Here is a 10,530-nt window from a genome sequence, read left to right as displayed (position 1 = left end):
CTCAGTGGACACAGCACAGATACCCTATTGTACAGGTTTGTGCCTAACAACAAACAAAGAAATTATAATGGTTCTAGCTTTCCTTTATATCTGTAAACTAATTCGTTCACTTATTATTGTAACATGTATGGGAGCGTATTCTAAAACCAGATATAGAAATTTCTTTTCTTAGTTTTTCAGGCTGCTCCCCTACATACATCACAGCTTTCTTTAGTATCGTTGTTCTCCCACACTTTCCTTTCTTTCTCACTGTCCAAAAATTATCCCATCTGGTAGTAGTCGCGAACACATGATTATGGGCTTCAGAGTCGTCTTCACAAGGCACGTCATAAGTATAGCTGAGAGTATTTTATCATATATAACCCGCAAAGAAATATTTTCAAAATGTTCTATGATACCCTAAATGCCTACGTGCATATCATTATTTTAAAATAGCATTAAAATTAAGGTTCATATAATATGAGAATTTTAATAAATTTATAGTTTCTTACAATCCTTATTGTTGTGGATCGTAATATAATATTTCTCAGTCTAAAGCCTTAACAGTGTTCACATTTATCGTAATATATATATAAATATGTTACGCCTATTGTTGTTATGCAGCTCTTGGTGCTTAAAAGATGTCACTGTATGTCGATCTTGATGTCACCAGAAGGAAATTCAGCGATTTTACCGAGTCTTAAAATTATATTGTCACTACTTATGGCTATAACTGAAGCGTAGAGTAAGCTCACGTGGTATTATTTCAAATGTTTAGTAAAGTGACGTTTGATGATCTTACACGTATTACTAAATACGAAATTTCAACTGATAATGTATCATGCTTGAATAACTCACCAAATATTTTAAAAGACTCAGTACTACATGTGTGAAGATGACCCTTTATAGCTGTGTAGGTATAATACTATATATATATAAATATATGTAAACCATAGTTATAATGTGTTATATAGTGGCACAGCGGTATGTCTGCTGACTTACAACGTTAGAAACCGGGTGTTGATACCCGTGGTGGGCAGATCACAGATAGCCCTTTGTGTAGCTTTCTGCTTAACTACAAACAAACAAGTCTAAAACGACCAGTAATCAAATGTGGCCAGTCAGTAAACAATTAGCGATTAAGTGACCAGTGATCAAGAAAATGATCACTGATTAATTATGATACATATATTTAAAATGATAATCAGGTACGTTTCTAGTATGTCTTATTTTCTTTGATTAAGAATAATGTAAGTTTTTAAGTACATGATAAAAAACCAAAACAACAACATAAGAAATAAATACAAAAACCATAACAGACAAAAGGCACACTAAGACTGTGAGAAAAAAAGAAAGAAACAAGTGTACAACAATGCATATACGTATACCCTAATATGACGTGCCCAGTAATAAATTTGTTCAGTTATATGGGACCTCACTCTAGCATTTTCGAGACAAATAAACTATTATCTTATTTATTCATTACTGGTATTTAATTCGGTAATAACAATAATTGTTTTTATTATTTTTTACCTACCCAGATCTCGCCTTAGATGGTGTTCCACAAGATGGCAGCCGTACCTCGAATACAAATATTATGACATATCTGGGCCCGAAAATGCTGGAGTAAGGACTATAAATTTGAGCAAATTGATTATTGTGCACGTCATGTTAGGTATTTTTTGTACTAAAAATACTCTTATTTGAGTATGTACATTGCCCTGCACTTTAATTGTTTATTTTCGTGTTTTTTTCACAGCCTTATTGTGCCTTTTCTTCATTAGTATTTTGTCTTAATGTTTGTTTTTCCTTATCTTGTCAGCGCCATAATGGAAAAACTATAATGAGTTACCGGTGCGATAAGCGTTTTGTCCTTCACATGTTCTATAATGTTATCAATGCCATAGATAGCAAACACTCTAGAGGTGCACTGTTTGAATAGTTATATGTCCATTTGACAATTCGATTGTGTATAAATGGAAATCCATCACACAGAAAAGAAACAGATGCACAATGGATGATATAAATGTTATTTATTTGATAATAGTTTCTGTAACATGTCAGTATTTTTATGCTTATCAGTAAAACGTATAATAGAGTTTTCTGAAAACTTTAAAATTGATAACACAGAAAACTTTTTATTATAGTTGTGAACCTATTACTAGCTTCAAGATATTCTGCAAATAACAGATGAGACGTGGCAATTGTCCTGCCATCTAGTGACAGACAATAGAGTGATTGAAGCTGTCCAACCTTAATTCTAACAGGTTAACATGCACGCATGTTATTTTAGTCACACTATAGATAAACCGTTTTCCTAACTGGTTGAGCACTGAAGCCTGGTGAAGGGTGAATTTTACAATACCATCATTATGCTATATTTCTTAATGAGTAAATCACACATTATTCCAGCTTTCCACAAATATTGCATCGCCTCTATGGTGCTAAACACATGATGATATCAATAAAAGACACGGATATTACCAGCTGACGAACATGTTTATTAATGCTCTTTGTTGACGGATTCGTGGTCTTTTTCTCTGTCAAATGAGGAACTAGAAGTATCGATAGAGAACACTGTTACATGTTTCAATGTTATCTTTATTCTTTATTTTTTCGAATAGTAGTAGAAAGATTGAGTTTCATTCTCTTCCCACGTGGTTTTCTTCTTACCATCAACCCGTCGAGCTGGATAACGCCCTCTGCTGGCTGACAGAACAAGACAGTTTTCTAGCGTCTCTCAGAAATTTTACATAAACTTAAAAAGAAAAAAAGTGGTGTTAATATATAGTAGTAGATAAATTTAATCTGAAATAAAAAAGTACTCTAACTTTGAAATGCCCAACCATCTTTATCAAACGAAAGCGTTTAGCAAAGAAATAAAAGCATAAAAAAAACAAAACAAAAAAAAACGAATACAGGTCACTGTGATTAAAAGCACTTAGAGAGATATAAAATGATTCAGCTCCTAATTAATTACAAGTCTATTAATTTACTGAGTTGACTTGGGCCTATGACAGGAACGTTAAATACTAACAAGGACGTGAACAAAGTGATAAAACCACATCATTTTGTTATACATGGTTCAAGGTGTAAGAACAGCAACGTTAGATTTACATATAGTGAGCTGATATACTTCCTTACTTTCAGATCTTTCTTTGAGTATAAGATTTAAATTAGCACGTTCCAATTTAAGCCTAGCCAAAGCAGTACTAAAGAAATGACCAGCTCACAATTTTACCAGAAGTGATTGAATTTGCCAAGGTTGAGACTGGGCGATAAGGACATAATGCTATTATTACCTCCGCCACTAAAAGTAACGGAGTTTATGCTTTCACCCCTGTGTGTATGTTTGTGTGTGTGTGTGTGTTTGTCAGCAAGATTTTTCGAAAACGACTGAATGGATTTGGACGAAAAGTGGTATATAGTTGGACTATGACCCAACTTAGAAATGATTAGTATTTGGAGGATCGAGGTCACAGCAAGATAACAAAAAAAATCCCAGGTTTTTCGAAAACGACTGAATGGATTTGGACGAAAAGTGGTATATAGTTGGACTATGACCCAACTTAGAAATGATTAGTATTTGGAGGATCGAGGTCACAGCAAGATAACAAAAATAAAAAATCCCAGATTTTTCGCTTTATTTTGGCTCTGTAACTCAGTCAAAAATGATTGGATTATGGATTAAACTTGATGGTTCCTCATTGTCATGCCAAAAATGGTCCATGTCCGTTTATAACGACGGACATACGGATAGCTTTTCGTATTTTTTTTAGGGTCGAACATAATCAACGCTGCGTGACGGAGGTTATGCGCTTTACTGAGTGCCCCTCTAGTTTTTATATGTGATGATGTTACAAAACAAAGCGTTTACATGTATCCCACTGCAGGGGCTCAGCTATAACGTTATAACGCTAAAACCCTAGTTTCAATACCCGCGTTAGGCAGGGCACAGATAACCCATTGTGTATAATTGTGCTTAACTACAAACAAGCCTCTGAGGTATAAAAAGAGAATTTTTATAATCAGTAAAAGAAAAACTTTAGAACAAGTCCTCATACTTGACTACGAATTAATATATCAATATTTCGCAATAAGCCAAGCAATTTAGGGAATTGTATTTGTTAATGGCCAGACAATGTGCTAATTAAAAGAAGCAATCCATACTGTTAAGAAAAAAAAAAGACTAATCTCAAGTTAAAACGTTCAACAGCAGAACTTTAAAATAGTAATCATTAGACCCAACGAAGGCTATTCTTAGGCAGGAAAAACGTATAGTTCGGATTTTCTAGATTCATTTAACAAATGAGGAGATGTTAGAGGCTCATAGACAGACGATTAAATTCAACTAGATTAGCTCAAACCAACAAAAAGTTTAAAATAAATTGATAACAAAAAAAACCTTATTTTTACAAACTGAATGAACATAAATTTACCTGAAGACCTTTATGAGCTGACACTGTAATAAGTGCGTGCTCAGTATACTAAGTACACGTTTAAAAATCCTAAGATGAATAAGTCATAAAACATTCAGGAGTCATGTGCTAGTCAACAATTTATAAGAGCTAAGGTTTATTTCATTATCAATAAGAGTCATTCTCATATAACTTGGAACACGCCCGTTTAATTCTTTGTAAAATTATGTTTAAAATTTGTGTTACTATCTTCTAGTCCTAAACTTTACCTAACTGATCTAAGAATGATATAACATTGTTTTGTTTACTTTATGTTGGCGCCTGTGAAAATAAATTATTATAAACTAAAAAAGCCCTACAGTGGCTCAACGTAAGTTTTTCGGCTTATAATGCTAAAAACCGGGTTTCGATACTCGTGGAGGACAAAGCATAGATAGCCCATTGTGAAGTTTTGTTCTTAATAACGAACAAGTAAACTAAAATATTCTTAAAATGAACTCCGAAGATAATTTTGTCACAAAAGTGGACTGCTGCTGTGTTCCCTAGCGGTAATTTCATCACTTTTTTAGATCAGATTTCAACATATCACATATGTTAAAGTTTTGCTTGATATTATGATCCTTTGCGTTTAGAAATTATATAGTAGGACCTTTGTTTTGTCAAAATATACTATACTTCTCCAAAGTAATAAAATTCAAAAACGAACATGGGGTAAGAATAAATGATATATTTAAGTTGTTTGAAGCGAATATTATTATTTTTCTAATTTTTATTTCCTATTAGAGTAGTTAATACCTGAAGTAACAATTTGGGATACAATGTTCATGTTTATTGATATATTAAATATTGTTCTTTAGTATATGCATCCTCTCTTTCGTTTTTCTAAGCGTTTGTTTGTTGAATATCATGGAAAACTATTCGAGGACTATCTGCGCTATGTGTCCTTAATTTTGAAGAGATAAATTTGAAGGAAGGCAGCTAGTCAACACCTCCCACCGCCAATTCTTGGGCTACTCTTTAAGAACGAATAGTGTGATTAATCATCATGCTATTACGCACCCACGCACCCAAACCTGAAAGGGCGCGAATGTTCGGTGACAGGGTTTGATCCCGCGACCCGCAGATTACAAGTCGAACACCCTAACCAATAGGCAATACCAGGTCTTTTTTTTTAAAATGAACTTCTGTTATTACTATTAAAAATATCTGTTAGATTTATAAATATATATATATATATACCAAGAAAATATATTGAATGAAGGTAAAATCATGAATTTTCTATTGACCTGTCGTCGTGTTATCTATCAACAAAGCACTTAAACACGGCGGTGTTCGATTGAACAGAAATATATTTGTTTCAGAATTTTCACGCTATACTACACGAAGGGCTATCTGCACATACCCATCCCTAATTTTGTATTGATAAACTAGATGAAAGGAAATTAATTAACGCACCCACCGCCAACTCTTAGGCTACTCTTGACTGATTGAATAGTGGGATTTGACCGTCACTGTTAAAAGGCACTCACAGCCCTGAAGTACGGAATGCATATTCGATGTTACAAAGAGATAAATAAATGTCATCAGTCCTAACAAATTATTTTGTATTAGAGGAGCCGTTAAACACGAAAAATGAACCGGTTTGCCCACTTTTACATGAAAGCATTCAATTTTCTTTGTTAATCTACAAATACGTATTGACAAATTTTATAGTCATTTAACTTAAACCATAGCGTCACCTGATGGCTATCACACTGAGTCATTGTTGTATATGCCTGTCAATCCACATCAACTATGAAGCATGAACGACTGTCTGTACGTGTATGACTGTTACCTGGTTTTCTCAGCTTTTGTGCAGCCTAAAAAGTTTACATGTGGTAGGATGTTAGGTCAAATCAGAATCCCATTGATTTGGGAGTCAATCGATACAGCACAAAAGGCTTATATAGTTTAGTTAATAAATTCATTCACAATGTAAAGCCATGTTTGTACCCAGTGTCCTTTGATCTTTCCAAAAGGTAAAGGTCATCAGCTCATTTACTATAAATCACCCTCTACTACACTTATTAATTAAATTATATAAGCCTTATGGCTGAGGAATTATTTCTCTGTACAATTTGGAACATGCACGAATTTACAAACTTGACCTTTGAGACCTTGAACTTTATCAGAAGTAAACTTTTTGTTAAATTATTGGCCAAAATGCCGGCTATAACTGTGAAAAACTGCTCCAACCTGATTTCTATATTCCAAGAAATGTTCATAATTGTAAAGAATGTGGGCTCGGTGGCTTTTGCTCCACCTTCTAGACATATAAGACGGACTACTTTGTTTTCCTTTCGCATTTTTTCAAACTTTGGAAGTGATGAAGGATGTGGCTGATTTTTCATTAATGAAAAACTTATTCAGATTGCCATCTCGAGGCTGGCATGCTATATATAGCTTAGAAAACAACGAACTATTATCCTTAGTGCTGCTATCTGTGCCTTCTGTTTCGATAGAAGCTTTTGTGTTGGTTGACTGAACTTCGGTATTCTGTTTTTCACAATAATTGAAACCACTGTAATTTTCGCCATGACCAACAGGTGTCACAGTGGTTTGGGTCCCAAACCAAAAATCTTTCAGTACACAAATGTACTATTATGCAAAGTTTCATACTTTTGTGTAAAAGTGCAAAATAATTTCATTAATAGATACAATTTCTGGAAATGTTATGAATTATCACTTCGATTGGTGATAAACTGCCACGTATGTACTAATCACAAATCACAAACTAGGAATCCTAATAACCTTCATAAGAATTTTCCTGAAACCGCATGCGTCCCCTGGAGGATCAGCGGTAAGCTTATAAACTTTTAGCGCTAAAATCCGGGGTTCGATTCCCCGTTGTTGACAGAGCGCATATACGTACAAATAGAAACCGCATGCACAATATAGGTTATTCTTTAATGTCATTAGGATCTAATTACATAATATCAAAATTAGAAATTGAGAAAATAAGCTCAGATTCTTTTTTATTTTTATGAAAAGTTAGTTTACATAAATCACAAACACGTTTCTATTTACACACTCGCCAGTGGACAGATAATTGGAAGTTGAAGAAAACATCAAATTTATATCTTAGTCTGTAGATTTTAATTATTGAACAAGGCAATAATTCAAGTTAGCCTCTGACTAATAGATAAAAACTAGATGTCTCAATGAAGAAGATATGTTTGCTCTGGGCCTCTGACTAATTGAAAAAACTGGATGTCTCAATGAAGAAGATATGTTTGCTCTGGGTCTCTGACTAATAGAAAAAACTGGATGTTTCAATGAAGTAGATATGTTTGCTCTGGGCCTCTGACTAATAGAAAAAACTGGATGTCTCAATGAAGCAGATATGTTTGCTCTGGGTCTCTGACTAATAGAAAAAAACTGGATGTCTCAATGAAGTAGATATGTTTGCTCTGGGTCTCTGACTAATAGAAAAAAACTGGATGTTTCAATGAAGAAATGTTTGCAACTGTGTCAAAATAGAAAATTTAATCGTTTCATATCAACCTATTATTGTATTAGCATTTATTATGGCTTATTCTTTCATTAATATTTGTTTGTCCATTCAACCAAAAAGTGTTTTCTTTATTTTATATTTAATATAAATATTAGAATTAGTATTTTGTATACTATCTACCCATCGCTAGTGTTTGTGTATTGTTCAAAATATGATTAATATATAGTATTGAATTATTTTTGACTTATTTATGTACTTCAATTCTGAAAGTCTCCTAGAAAATTTGTCCTGGGTTTTTATCAGGCCTTGCAGTAAATAATGAACATTATAAAAAGTAATTAAACACGAGGAGTTAGATATGTTTTTTATTTTAAAATTCTTGATCTTAGAATTATATTACATAATTTAAGGAGATAGACCATTTATTCGAGTCTTTCGTGTGAATCACTCAAATCATTTATTATTTAAAGTTCTTTTAAGGAAGGCGGCAGCACCACTACACACTGTCTTCTACTACTAATTACATCCTAGTATGAAGAACAGAAGCAAAAGTACCCGTCCCCAGTGACGGGAAAGTTTAAGTCAATATATCAATTTAAATTAATTCATGGACTTTAAAAAGGTTAATTTTGTTGCACTCCTGGTTTTACTCAGAGCCAAAGCTCTCAGCTACTTATGCCACCCACTGCGAAAAGTAAATATTGAGCATTTCAGTCATGCTAAGAGCCGCTCAACAATACGGTAAATCTACATTTTTATTCTTTAAGTTACTTCACATCTTGAAATATGAATGATAGTGTGATTAATTCCTAATAATTTAGTGTAGAATATCCTGCTTGTGAAATTAAGTTTGGCATCATCATTATTCATGCCTGTTCTCCCGTCATTTTAAAAGTGAATGTTGAGCTTTGCTTGCGTGCGCAGCTTTTCAAACGGGAGATGTACGAACGCTCGGACAAACACCACTGGCCGCAATATATATAAGATTTTAAAACAGACCTTGACAAACAAGAAATTAGTTATACCGATGAAGAACGATTTAGAGGCACCATCTAGTTGTAAGTTGATAAACTTTAAAATATCATCCACGGATTTATTATAGTTAGCGCATGTAGTGATGTTAAAATCTTATCTTATTATTTTATCAATTAATCATTACATTTCCTCAATAAGTTTCAAGTAATAATCAACTCACTAGTTGTGTGATTTCTGGTTTTTATATTCATTTTGCAATACCAACGAAATCAATGTCATTTTGCTGTGTTTACATTTCAAGTTATAGTTTATATCTATGTACAATGTAGTTTTAATTAGTTTGTTAGCCGTCCCTAATTTAGCAGTGTAAGACTAGAAGGAAAGCAGCTAGTCATCACCACCCACCGCCAAATCTTGGGCTACTCTTTTACCAACGAATAGTGGGATTGGTCGCCACATTATAACGCCCCCACGGCTGAAAGGGCGAGCATGTTTGATGGGACGGGGATTCGAATTCGCGACCCGCAGATTGCGAGTCGAGCGCCCTCACCATCTGGCCATGCCGGGCCTTTAATTAGTTAGTCAGAAGATGAATTTTTATTTTAACCTCAATTAGAGCTGTCTTCGCTTTGTTAGTTTTGGGGCTACCTTAAGTAATATATATTCTATTGGCATAGTGCAAAAACTGATAAAATTCCTGTTTGAAAATAAACGAGATAACATATCAATGAAACGATTTAATATATTTGTTTATAACACTTTTTTGTGTTTTATACGTTCATGTTGTTGTTCTTTTTTAATCCTGGAAGTTGACCAAAATTTATCTCATATTAAAATATTAACACCCATATATATATAACATATTTCGTTACACGTGAAAGTAAATTTCACTGTGTACCCCGCGAGTTGTGAAAGCTATTTTAAACTTACTTTAACAATTTTTGCAAAATAATTTGTTTGAGTTGTTTGGTTGTCTGTTTCTTAGTGCAAAGCTACACAATGTGCTATCTGAACTCTGTCCACCACAGGAACCAGACTCCGAATTTAAGTGTTCTAAATGCTTGAACTTACCGCTGATCCACGAAGAGACTGATTGAGTTGAGTAAACTATGGGCCCAGCCAGTAACAAAGTAATCTTGTTGAATAACTACACACACACACACACATGGTAAAGGACTGATGGTCAAGCCTAGAAGTTTTTAATTAGCTTAAAGAAGGAGACGTAGATTTTATTTTAATCTTAGAAATATTATCTGTTGCAGTAATAAGGCCAGTAAATTAAATAAATAAACACATACACACATATATGTTTGTTCGTATATAAGGCTTTGATAAACCTCCAGCCTTATTACTTGCTTATTGTTAAACTTTAGTTTTTATTGATACTTTTATAACCAGACTTCTTCTTTTTTCTTCCTTTAAACTAATTCTGTAAGTGAATTGGATGCTGAAAATACATTTTAATATTATTAGGCTTATCAAGTTTTCATTCAAGTTATTGAATTCGCCGTGTGTTTATAAGTACTGCACATTTTGCTGAGTTTTAGTACTCAGTTCTTGAAAGACCTCTTCAGTATTGCTGTACACTTTTAATATAACATAATATGTAAGAATAACAAAGCGTCTGTTGATCCACCGAGGCTGTTCAATCTGCAAAAATAAACT

This window comes from Limulus polyphemus, unplaced genomic scaffold (genome assembly GCF_000517525.1).
Source record: "Limulus polyphemus unplaced genomic scaffold, Limulus_polyphemus-2.1.2 Scaffold47, whole genome shotgun sequence".
Taxonomy (NCBI): domain Eukaryota; kingdom Metazoa; phylum Arthropoda; class Merostomata; order Xiphosura; family Limulidae; genus Limulus; species Limulus polyphemus.
This window is presented reverse-complemented; position numbering follows the sequence as displayed.